Consider the following 12,593-nt stretch of genomic DNA (forward strand, 5'->3'; position numbering starts at 1 on the left):
AAACCTATTTACACTTCTCAGCCAAGTCTTTACCAAAGATTTCAACAGGGCCAAGATTTCAACCCTTGCTGGCCAGTGTTAGCACAAATGTGATAGCTGTTACTATGATTATATCTATGGAGAACTGGTACTTAGAGAAAATAACAGTTTACTGGCATCTCTTCTAGTGGAGTTTTTGAGATTCAAGTATCAAGAATGTAGACATGTATTGAATTCACTCTGCCAGCACAAATAATCTCTTGACACATGACTGCAGCCGCAGAAATCAGTGCCAGCACAGCTCTCTCAAATTTGAAAGGATTGACCACTTCCTCTCACTGTTACAAAACCCTGTGTAGGAATGTTAAACAGATACCACAGCACATGACAGCTCAGGAATGGATGTCTGTCACACCAAACTCTTGACAAATGTGTTTTTCCTTCAACTGGTTTCACCTTCTGCTATTCTAATAGCATCCTATGGAATAGTATCTTTGGCAAGTGGTATCTTGGAGGTACTGTAGAGTCTCCTTGCCTGATACAGATAGCAGCAGTAAAGCAGCATTTAGTGTGGCAGAGGTTCGCCACTGTAATCCATAAAGTTGTACCTTGGGAACTTAATAAGAGTTGTGCTGTAATTTCTAGCTCTGAGGAATGGTCTTTCTTACCTTTGCAGATCCATCTCCTTTGTCACTTACCTCTCCCAAAAATGCAAGGCTTTGAGAGTCCTTTGGCTGCAAGAACAGGCATCTTTGCATCCTCTCAGATGAAGCTAGACTCAAAAGAAGCATTTTCTCTGCGTGTGCTTTAGCGAAAAGATGTAAACGAGGTCAGAGAGCAGCCTTGTGCTTACAGAATAGCAGACCTCACGCTCGAGGTGTGGTTAGTGCCAGTGGGACAGAATGGGCTCCCATCCTGGGAACAGCCCAATCTTGATAGGCACCCACCACTCCAGTTCTGAGATGTAAATTGTGCTACCAAAGATTCAGTTGACCTAGACCCAAGTTTAGAAATCCTACTAATATACTCACAAATCATTTTAGTCTCTTCCCTCTCCTCACTTCCCTCCTGTTCTTGTTGAGCCCAAATATCAGTAGTTAAAGTAGGTATTTGGTATAATGCAAAATGTAAAGTGAATTTGCAACAGCATAAATCTAAAATGCATATATGTGAAGAGACATTTAGAGAGAGAAAACTCTTTTAATATATTTGAGTTGCAACTGGAACATGAGTGCATGTGGAAGGAACAGTTCTTTCAACTCATCTTACCAGACTTCCAGACCTGTAGCCAGCTGTGCCAGCAATAGGGCAGTTAGTGTCAGCCTGAGGCTGGAGCTTGTGTTCATGCCTCTGGGAGCAACCAGGAAATGACCACAACCATTATTGTGCTGGTGTAGATGTAACTCATGTGTACTTGACCAGGAGTTTGCCGGGCAGCCAGAGAGAGCACGCAGTAGTAGGGAGCAGGCAGTTGTAAGGGTACATGGAAACTGTGGCCAAACACTCTTCTCCTTTCCAGGCCAAGCACACTCCATTAGCCAAAGTAACCAGAAACAGGTGATCTGGCCTTTGAAAATCAATAGTATCACCATCCCCATGTCTTCCAGGATACAAAGAGCACTTATAAAAACAGGTTTTACTGGATCATATTGAACATTTCAGTTTACTTTTTAGTATCAAAGTCTTGTTTCAATGGTGCATATATATCAGTAACAGTTAAAGAGAATTCAGTCATTACCAAATTTTAGTCTCATCTGACCTGAAAATTCCCATTCTAATACCTGTATTTTGGGTATAATTGTTATCAAAATATCATCTTCTGAACATAGATGCTTCAAAAGATTTAAACTGCTATTGTGACTGTCCTGTATACAATAAAAAAAATATATTGTTACTGCAGAGGAAAATTACTTGTTACATGCTTCTCACATAGTATCTTTATTAAACATTTGGACAGATATGCATCCATGTATTATATAAGTAATCTATGGGTTCTTAGCTTGCAAATGCTGGCTGAAAGTTCACAAGAGCAGGCTTTTCTGTGAACTTTCTGTATTTGTAAGTTCAGTCACTGCAATAAATCCTGAGCTTATTGCCTGCTTAGCAGCACTTTGTACTGTACCCCAATGGCTAAAGCTTGGAACTCTGCATCTGAATATTTCAAAACCTCTGACCAGCTTGATTGGAGTTTGTTTTTCTTCTTAAATAATGCAAGTTGTTCTGGAAAGAACATATAATCGCAATTATCAGATAGTCAAATCCTTGGTCACTAACATACCAAGCTCCACTACCACTAATGGAGGTTTCATTGGAGCAAAGCCTATTGCAGCATTTTGTAGTTGTTAGAAAAAAAGTGTTCTTTGTGCGTGCTGTAGTTCAGAGCTGTAAGGTCTTTGTGAATGGTTACTCTCAAAGCGCTACAGAAGTTCCCCGGTTCAAGGTGGCTCCTGGCTCCTCGGAAAAAGGAATGTGGGTTTCCAGCCTGGGAGGAGAGAAATAAGTGAAAAAGGAGCATCCCTGGGCTAGGCAGGACAGGTCTGCTTAGTGCAGTTCTGCAGCCTGGACAGTCGGTGCTGAGCTGGTTCAGAAGGAAGAAAGGTGAGTGCTGACCCCAGTAAACACAGTGCGCATCCATGAATCCAAGTCATCAATCACAGTGAAAGCTCCTCCAGCCCTATTTGTTGGGGCAAAAGGATTTTCAGATTATAAAACCAGGAGTCACTCTGTGGTCACCTAACCACATAATTTAGGACACAGAACATCCTTGAATTTGATCCAGTTTAAACTTGAGTAAATCTTTTAGATTTAAAAAACCCAACAACATCTATTCTCGATTTAAAAATTGCTAATGGTAGAAAAGCCACAATAACCTCTTGCAATCCACACCAGTAACTAAGTATTTCCCTGGTGAAATGCATAGCCTTTTCATCCTGTGCATTTGTCCAGCTCCAGCCACCAGATCTTTTTATATCTTCTCTTGCTAGATTGGAGGAACATTAGTCCTGAAGTAAATACTTACCATCTAAAACCAAAATCCTTAAACTTTTTCTTGGCATGCTTAAATGATTGCACACCTACCACTTCTATTCAAAGACATTTTCCAGCCTTTTGGTTGGTCTCAGAGCAATCTTTAAGAGTGCCTGAAGCAAATACTGTGCTTCAGAGCTCAACACACATACAGAGGAAATCAGGCCTCCATGCCAAAAATGCATAATCCCAGGGGTTACGTTAGTTTCCGACCAGTTTTGTTCCTGGAGTTGACACCCAGCTAATGCCCTGGACATGAACCAGCATATCCAGTTTAAGCCCATTGACCCCTGGTGAGGCATTCTCCCCACAGCACATACAGCCCCCAAAACGTGTTTCTCTGCACCTGACTTCACTTTTGCCCATCAGATAAATGGCTATTGCTCAGTCATACAACATCAAATGACCAAACACTTCAAATTTTTTGCTTCTAAAGTTCCTTCAGTCCTCATTTTAGATAGAGGAATCTGGTAATCTTTGTAATCATTGTAAGGTTTTAAGTGATGATTTCATGTTTCTATTACTAATAGTAAAAATTTGTACCATAATTTTTCAGGACACTGTCAGAAGCTAGGCAGCTCACTGCTGAACTGTTAAACTACAGAAATATTAGCCAGTGTCATTGGTACTCTGCGTACCTTCATTTCCCTGAACTCACACATTATTATTCACTTCATGCTTAAGGTATCATATAAGGTTACTGTGCTGCATTTTCAGCTCAGAGAGGTCTCTCTCAAATGATGTAAGGAAGGGTAGCAAGTGCAAGTAATTTTCTGTGCTCCTGTCATGCTTTTCAGGGAAGAGCAGTAAGTTATTAACTAATTAGCTTCATGAACTAATTAAAATAATACATTCTGCATGTAACAATTCATCTAACATATGTAGGTGAAATAAAAGCCAAAACAAATATAAATAAATTTTTCAGAAGAATTTAGTGACAGGCCATGAAGAGGACCCTGGGAGAAAAGGGGAAATGGCTCTCTTGTGCCTTGCTTTATTTATAAAGACAAATTCACTTTCTTTCTGAAAGTGGATGATACTCAACCTTGGCTCTGCATGTCAACTCCACTTCTTTTCCCTCTTTGAAGTGCTGAGCATCTTTTGATATGTTTGGTAAGTCTCAATCCATTCCCATCAGAGTGCTAAAAAGACACATATCATGTAGGAAAAATTGCACAGCTCTCCTTCCACATGGACCTCAGTGAAAATAAGCAGCTGCAAACGAGTAGGGATGCATATTTTCCATGATTCATGCTGCAGAACCCACCATAGGCTGTGGGACTGTTTTACAGAATTTGAGCTTTCACAGAAAAAAAATGCTACCAGGCGGCCTGATGGTGAGGGAAGTCTTCTCAAATAGGAACTGAACATGAATCAAGTCAGGATGACTCAGATTGTTTTTGCGATTCTGCAGAGAGACAATCTGAGATAATAGCTGGGTTGTGTGAACTATTGCTATAATTTATTACAATAAAAATTAAAAATAAAATGACTTACTATTGTGAATTGTTTTTTTATTTCCTCCCTATATATCAAAAGCACTGTAATATTTACATTTCTAGCCCCTCCGTATGAATAAACACATATAAAAATATATATAAAAGTCCTCTGTATGGTTTATAGCAAAAATGCAAATAATCATGTTAACAAACATAGCAACATACCTTGTGTATGCTCAGTGAAGTGCACTTTGATAAGAAGACAGTAATGTCTGGCAGCAAGATTGAGTTATGATGGGAGGTAGCCAGCCTTAGGACATCAAGGAATTTATAATTCTATCATTACATGTTGAAGCTTATGACAGAGCTTTCTTGGTTGTGGGGAGAAAAAAGAATGACTTAAAAAATAAGCCTGGGCCTTTGCTTAAATATATAAATTAGGTTTGTGCTGCTCTAGATTCAAAGAAAGAAAAACGGTCTATTTGTGTTTTACAACAACAAGGGTACTGTAGGCAGCATAAAGTTTCAGTACAAGTAAAGGACATCTCTGCTGTTTGCGTGTTGTACACACAGGTTAAGTAAATGGTTTTAATTTAACCAGCCAGGTCTCATGACTCAAGGTGAGAAAAATTCTTCTTTAGTGCTGTTCTCCATCTTTTGCCAGAAAGCTGTTCCCAATTGAAACTATATTTATCTGTTATTTACCAGTTTAGTCAGCTGAGGACAAGTTGTTCTGAAAATGTTTGTTTAAATCAGGCCAGCCAGGCATCAAGAAGAAAAAGGACAGGAGTGGAAAGAAAAACCAATATGGAAACATGTCTGAAATTCCAGGGAAAACCTTTCTGTTGACTTTATCAGAATATAGCCAAAATCTGCAGAGAATGATGCCTACCGAAATAAGAGAAAGAGACTAGAGACTGTAGAGAAAGAAAAGGCAAAGAAAGGAAAATAGAGGGAACTTCCTAAATTCCCATTAAGAAAAAGGTGGGGGGAGGGAGGAAAATGGAGGTTCAGCTGCAAACAAGCAATGGAAGAGAATGAAAACTGAGAAAGTAAATTAAAATATGTATGATCATTGATTTTAATGGATAAAGAGGTCAGACATTGGCCTTGTTTGCAAATTTTCCTGAATAGGTGGTAGAGGCACAGACTGGTTTCAGTATGGATAGGATATTGAAATAGCTGGAAAATTCAGATGGATTATTCATGTCTGAAGCTTTGGGAAGATCACATCTGGTAGTAAAGGAAAGATTTATATCCAGTTTTAAATTGTTTGGAAATGATTGGGGAATTTTTGTTATGAAATTATATTTGGGGTCCTCCCTCTTAGAGAATGTTTTAATTTGCAATTTTTACCCTGACAAAACAAAACAATTTTAGTAGAGCACAGTGAGTGCAGCGAGTATGTATCAGTAATGACCATGAAAGGACAAACACCACATAGTGAGCCTTATAGGATTCAGGAAGGACGGAATCTAAGTTTAAACACAAAGAAAGCCAAGTTGTTAAGAAATGTGTCTGAAATGAAATGACTAGTAAATCCTCCAAAAATCAGTCTTTGTGGGGGGAGTAAATGTGGAAGGCATATTGTCTTCTTAATCCAGAACAGACTGACGCATCTTTTGAAGAACAAACTGAAATTCTTTCTAAACTATGAAATCTTGAAGGGAGACCAGGCATGAATTTACCAGCCAGTAAAAAGGTCCTTTAGCCGCTTTCTTCTTGTCCCAGCCAGACCTCCACATGCTGCTCCCTTGTCTGTTTTTTAAATAGTAACATCCAAACATGTCGCTAGTAGAGAGATTGGTGGATGACCAACAGATGGGTAGTTGGTAGATAGAGGCCACTTAGTTTGTTTCTCCCACAGTTTTCTGGTTTGTAGTAGTTTTACTTCCCTTATCACTTCTCTCCATCTGTCCTTTTTTGAGTGGCTTCCAGCATGAGTGGTTTCCATTTTTAATATGCCATAATTATAATTTTCCCTGTGGACATGGGCAAAGAGCTTGAAGTCTTGACAACCACATTATAAATGATGGCAGCATGTGCTGTCGATGCCCCAGCTACAGGCCTCCGACATTTTCAGAGTTTACTACATAAGATGACCCTGTTAGCTCAGTCTTATGAACATGGATCAGGACAGAGATGAGCCATCACAATAAATATCTGTCATATGATCCAGACCCAATTCTGGATGCCCATCACTTTCCTGCAGCACATTCAGGTACCAGTGTCCTCATGCATTGCAGCATCCTCCTCACTTTTGTGTGTTTGCCCATGTTGTTGTATGTCTCTTCCAAGCCCCTACCACTGCTACCAATGCCCTCCTCAGGCTAAGGCCCCTCCAAACACACAGGCACCAGTCTGATTCTCCAGGAAAGCAGTGTATTCGTCTTTCCCCTTCCATGTACATACAAAAGTATTCTTTGCACAAAACTAAAGACTAATTTTGTCAGAAATTCACCAGGCACTTCAGGAGTGCCATATGGAGAACCCAACTGACAAAAGCAGCCATTGATGATGGGCAAACTCTCACAAAGCTATTCTTTTTCCTAGAGTTGACCTGAATTTTCTAACACCCTACACCATTACCTCCCCAGCAGCAAAAGACCCATGTAGAATTGCACAAAATGTCATATAAAGCCTTATTACCAAGAGGAAAGAACAGTTGGTAGAAATGTCCCAAATAGTTATGCTTCAAGAGCATCAGCCTGTAGTTCAAAACTCTAGAAGCTCTCTTCACATGAGCAGGTCTTCCCTTCTTCATCAACAGTTGAGCCAGGTTTTGAGCCAGCAATGCTTCCAAACAAATTAGCAGTAATTGAAGTAATAGTAGTAATACTGCCCACCCCTATCCGCCACTGGAAGGATTTGGAAAGCAATCTTCTAGCAGAGCTGTGCCAGTTGCACACAAAGTGGGCAGATGCAGAGAACATCTGTTTCAAAGCATCTGCCAGCAGTGCAGGCACTGTGACATCGAATGCCAGCATACAAAAAGGCAGCAGGAAAGTTGCTGTAGGATCCTGTGGAGTGAACATTGTCCCTCCTGTGACCAGAGACTGTTCAGTCTATGTCACAGAAGCAACATGCATCCTCCATCCTGGTGTTCCTTGCTGCTCCACACACACTGCACCACAGTCCTGTGCATTCACCTCTACGAATACCAGGTCACCAGTGACTCATATGAGTTTTTTAAATCCAGATGATGAATGGCTTTACATTCCCAAAGAGGAATGCTATGTCCCACCGCACATTTTTAATTGTCTTGTCTGTTTCTATAAAGCGGGGAGGATGGACTAACAAAAATCACCTGGGGTGATGAAGGGCTTTGATTAAGGGCTCCCCAAACTCAGCTTAGGACTAGCTATTTCTACCCAAACAGGTGCCTGTACCAGCCAGGTTGGAGCAAAACAGAAGCACAGATGTTTCTCTGAGCTGAGATGTGCCCTCCCCTCTCTGAGTTGAACACAGCACTGTCTCAGGCACCACCAGCTCAGCAAGGATGCAGCCCCAGATGCTGTGGTGGCACGAATGACAGCAGAGCATGGTCACATTTCTTAGTCTCAGATGCATCACACCAGCTGGATCCCAGAGGCTAGCTCAGCTCAGAGCTGTGGTGCACTGTGAGAGCCTTCCTCAGTCCCCAGGGAAGCCAGCTCTGCTCCAAGCTGTGGGAAAACCACAACCAGACCCCTTGTTTTAGGTTTTTACTGCCTGCCCAGCCACATCATCAGACTATCTCATTTTTAGCAAATGATGTAGACATCAGTGAATTCTCCAGATATTAAAATACTATCCTTCAGCCTGCTACACCACCTCTGAGCGTGACCCCCCACCTAGACTGCAGCCCTTCAAGTTATCCTCCATTTGTTTGTTGGTGTGCTCCCTTAGATCTGCAGATCGCTTTGATTATTTGAACATCTGGAAGTTGTCACATGCCTTTTCTGACCGTGACCATCTGAAATATTACCCAGCAGGACTTGAGGGGAGACACAGTAAGGAAACAAAAACATCCTACTCATAAGAACATGTGGCAGGAATTATCAAATGACACCATCCCAAAGGGTAGTGCTATATATCCAAGCAAAGACAAACTTCCTCTCCATCCCCTAAAGCCAGGACAATTATTTCCCATAATATCAACTCCACACATAAAATAGTATTACATACAAATACCTGAAGTATTTTTCATTAAACATTATGTTATTAAGGTTAGTTGCCTATTACTAATGGACAGAAATTATTTCTTTCCTCCTCCAGCTTTCAAAACTGAAGAACAGATCCTCCTTGTACATGATTCTGAACAGAAAAACTTCCCAAAATGGTTCAGTGACTGAGGTCATTAGGCTGCCTATTCCTGGTTTGCCTGTTGTCCTAACAGGCAGAGTGCAGGTCCTTTGGTAAAGCTGGAATGGGATATAAAAAGTATGAGATTAAAAAAGGTTGAAAAAAGGTTGAGACAGAGTTTCTCAGCAATCCCATCAGAGGCAGTAGGGGCTCTGGAGAAGAGGAGAAAAATCAATGCAACTGTGCAGGTGGAAGCCCAGGAAAATCAAGCACAGCTTTTAGATTTGGTTTCTCATTCTTAACAAGATACAGAAATGAACAAATGAAGAACAAATGAAGTGTGGAGAGCAATACAGACCGTACTGCTGCAGTCTGGCAGCTGTTACCCAGTTATATTTTGGCCTTTGTCAAGAGGTTCTCCCTAAAATCAGACATAGACAGCAATGGATTTCTTTCTGAACTTTCTGAAGCTTGCTTGCTTACAGATCATCGGTCCAAAATCTCATTTCCCTGGAGGAAAACAGGAACAACGACATGCTCCCATGCATTACTTCCAAACTCCCCTTCCCTGTGGGTACACAGCTGAAAGGGGGCAGTCTCTGTTGGGGACGTGTTGGGGACATGATACTAGTAGAAGTAGATCTGCTTATTCCATCAGTCCTCAGCCTCTGCATGTTTCCAGAGTCGAATCAGACCTTGAGGTACTGGCTTTGCTCTGTGGTTGTCACTATTTCTTCTTCCTTTGGGGGTACTTTATATTTGGTTGCACAGTATTCCAATTTTTTTCTTCTTAAACCAAGTGCCACTGGCCACTGAAGTAAATTTCTGACAAACCAAATATATCTTGATAAAATCCAACATCCTAGAAGGAACTCGTGTAGCGCAGTGACACTTGTTCCCAGGAATCCTCTTAACAGCAGACGGTCTCCTCTGATGTAACCTGGCAAAAATCTTCCATGGTCTTTCTGTTGCGATATGGCAGAAGGTGCTTCGTTTGTCCCCGGCCAGGGCAGGGGACAGGTGTGAGCACGGCCAGAGAGTCGCTGCACCCGGGCGGCAGGCGGGCTCCTGCTCTTCCCTGGCCGCGCCAAGATCCAGCTATTCATGCATCTATTCATCCATCCATCCATCCATCCATCCATCCATCCATCCATCCATCCATCCATCCATCCATCCATCCATCCATCCATCCATCCATCCCTGTGCCGCGGGATGCCCGCGAGGTGTCGCTGCTGCCCCGCCACCGGCACGGCCCCGCCCGGCGGGGACAGCGAGCGGCGCCCGAGCCGCACAGCCCGGCAAAGCTCCCGGGCGCTGATGCTGCGATTGCCGCTCCCAACACCACCGCGGCGGAGGGTTTGGAGGAGGAGCGTAACATCGGGTTTATTTGTCTCCCATACATCGGCAAGACTCGGCATGAAAGAAAACCAAAAATGTCAAATAGAAAAAAGAGGCATATGATCACTTCAGGACTACGGGAGGGAGAAGGATGAAAAAGAAATCACCAGCCTTTTGAGAATACCGAGCTAGTTTGCTCTACTGTGGTAAAGAAAATTGCTTTGATCTCTTTCCTTTGTTTCTTATCTTATGCTCTATTTAGTTTTCTCAAATAATGGGTTATAATGAATACCAAAATAGTCCCATCCAGTAAATTTCTCTAATGAATTTTTTTTTTTTTTTTTTTTTTTTTTTGTAGCAAGCATTACACAATTCATAGTAGTATCATTCAGATTACACAAATTTCCTTAGCAGGAAACTGCAGCAGCAGTGCAGCAGATCAGTGCTGATACACTGGCCATGCTGGCCCAGCCATGTCAGTACCTATAGAACAGAAAGTAGGACTATGCAGGGGATGGAGTTGCTAAAAAAAGCCATTTCTATGTTACAGGAAGGACTGATGCTGACTGCTGCAGACAGATTTTTTCTTGTAGAGCTGCTGCTGCACAAGATGGCAAGGCCTCAATAATGAGAAGCAATGACCTCCATCCTGGTGCGGAACTCTCAGGATCTGAAAAGGATGAAGCTTCTCCAGGCGACATCACACCTTCACCACATTGGGCATGGAAAGGTTTTTACTTATCTCCTTTTTTGTTGTGGTTTTTTTTTCTGGTTGTTGTTTGGTTTGGGTTGGGGGTGGGAGGCATGGTTTGGTTTGGTTTGGGTTTGGGTGGTTTTTTTGGTTTTCTTTTCTTACAATGCTATTAGGGTAACATATTCTAAATCTTTATTTAGATGTAAAATAAAAGTAGTTGGTTTTGTTATTTCTATCACTCCTTCCTCTCTCTCATATTGCTTGAAGTCTTCTTCCCTGTAAACCCTTGCTTTTTTCTTTCTTATTAAAAGATACAAAATAATCAAAGCCACTCCACCTAGTATATGCTTTTTGTGGAATGAGGTTGTCTTCAGAAGCTTTCTAGAGACAAAAGTGCATTCCCAGCACATGCTGTGGTCTGGGACGAGAGAAGAACAAGGAGAAATCCAAACCATCTTCCAAAAACAACCTCCAAAGCCACCCTACTAGTCCACCCTACTGTATCAAACAGATTCTACCACTGACATCCAGCTAGCAAGCACAATTTTAAGAACAAAGGGTAACTATATTTTAAAGCCAGTCTTTACGGTTTTGCATCTCTGATTTCAGTGGAAGTTTGCTTTGGGACAGGAAAAAAACAGCACTCCTTGCAGCTGAGAATCCCAAAGTACAGTTTTAATACAGCAATGAGGTTTGAGACAGAATTTTTCTGTTGTTCCACTTAACTCTGACCAGCAGCAGAAGAGATATCTAAAATTCATATCTTCCATGTTTGTTTTTTCAGTTGGTTGGGGGTGGGGACATGACTTTTTTTCTTCCAATACCACAAGCATACAGAAAAGGTAGATGATATGAGTCTGTACAATAGGAATTTCACTGGGAAGAAGCCCTTTGGAACAAAGTCAAAGTCTGATATTTTAATTTTTTTATTACAGGACAAAAATAAAGATGGAAGGGAAAATTCCCCTCTGCACACAAATGCACTGGTGGGAGAGCAGCTTCAGCTACTCCCTTATAGGTGGGGTCTCCCACATTGTCAGAAAAGGATTAGGAAAACAGCTGAGAAGGAAATCAAGGGAAGAGAGAGAAGGCAAAACCTTGCTAGTCAAGAAACGTTGCTGAACTACTTTGGAAAGGATGGGGAAAGGAGAAATGGAGTCACCCAAAATGACCTTAGGACCCTAAAAAAAATTTCTGGAAACCAATCCCCTCATTAATTGAGCATATCTATCTATTTGTCTGAACTGTATCAGCAGTTTACTCTATCCATTGATGAAATTCCACATTTGTGCCTCCTCCCCCAAAAAATTTTATCCGTGATTTAGGCACCACATAAGCTTCCACAGGCCTGTTCACTGGTGACACTGGAGCTACCACCCAGACCACTATGGACTAGGACTCAGAAATATTTTCTAGTCTTGGGCTTTAATCTTCATTCCTGCCTCCCACAGACATTTTCTCTGATAACAGAGACATTCTGCACCACTCTGTGGATACCCTCACCTCACTCTTACCATGGAAGAAGCTCAAGCTCCTTCCTGATTCCAAATTTCAATGCTGAGAGTGAATGGCCTCAGTATCCACCCCCTTTCCTGCCATCAGTCCTGGCAGCAGAGGAGTCACACTTTTTGTCCACCTCCATTCACCCAAGCAAAGGAATAACTGACATCCCTCATATCTCCTGAAGTTCCCAGAGACGCCTCCCCACCAGTGAGGAAGGATGTCTCTGCCAGGTACAGGCACCCTCCCTCCCTGGATGTTGTCCCCCACCCCTTCTCCTTCACCCTGGGGGAGCAGTCACTACAAGAGGAGTGGAGAGCTCCTGGGAGCAG

This window comes from Zosterops lateralis (assembly GCF_965231275.1).
Source record: "Zosterops lateralis genome assembly, chromosome: 3".
NCBI classification, from domain to species: Eukaryota; Metazoa; Chordata; class Aves; order Passeriformes; family Zosteropidae; genus Zosterops; species Zosterops lateralis.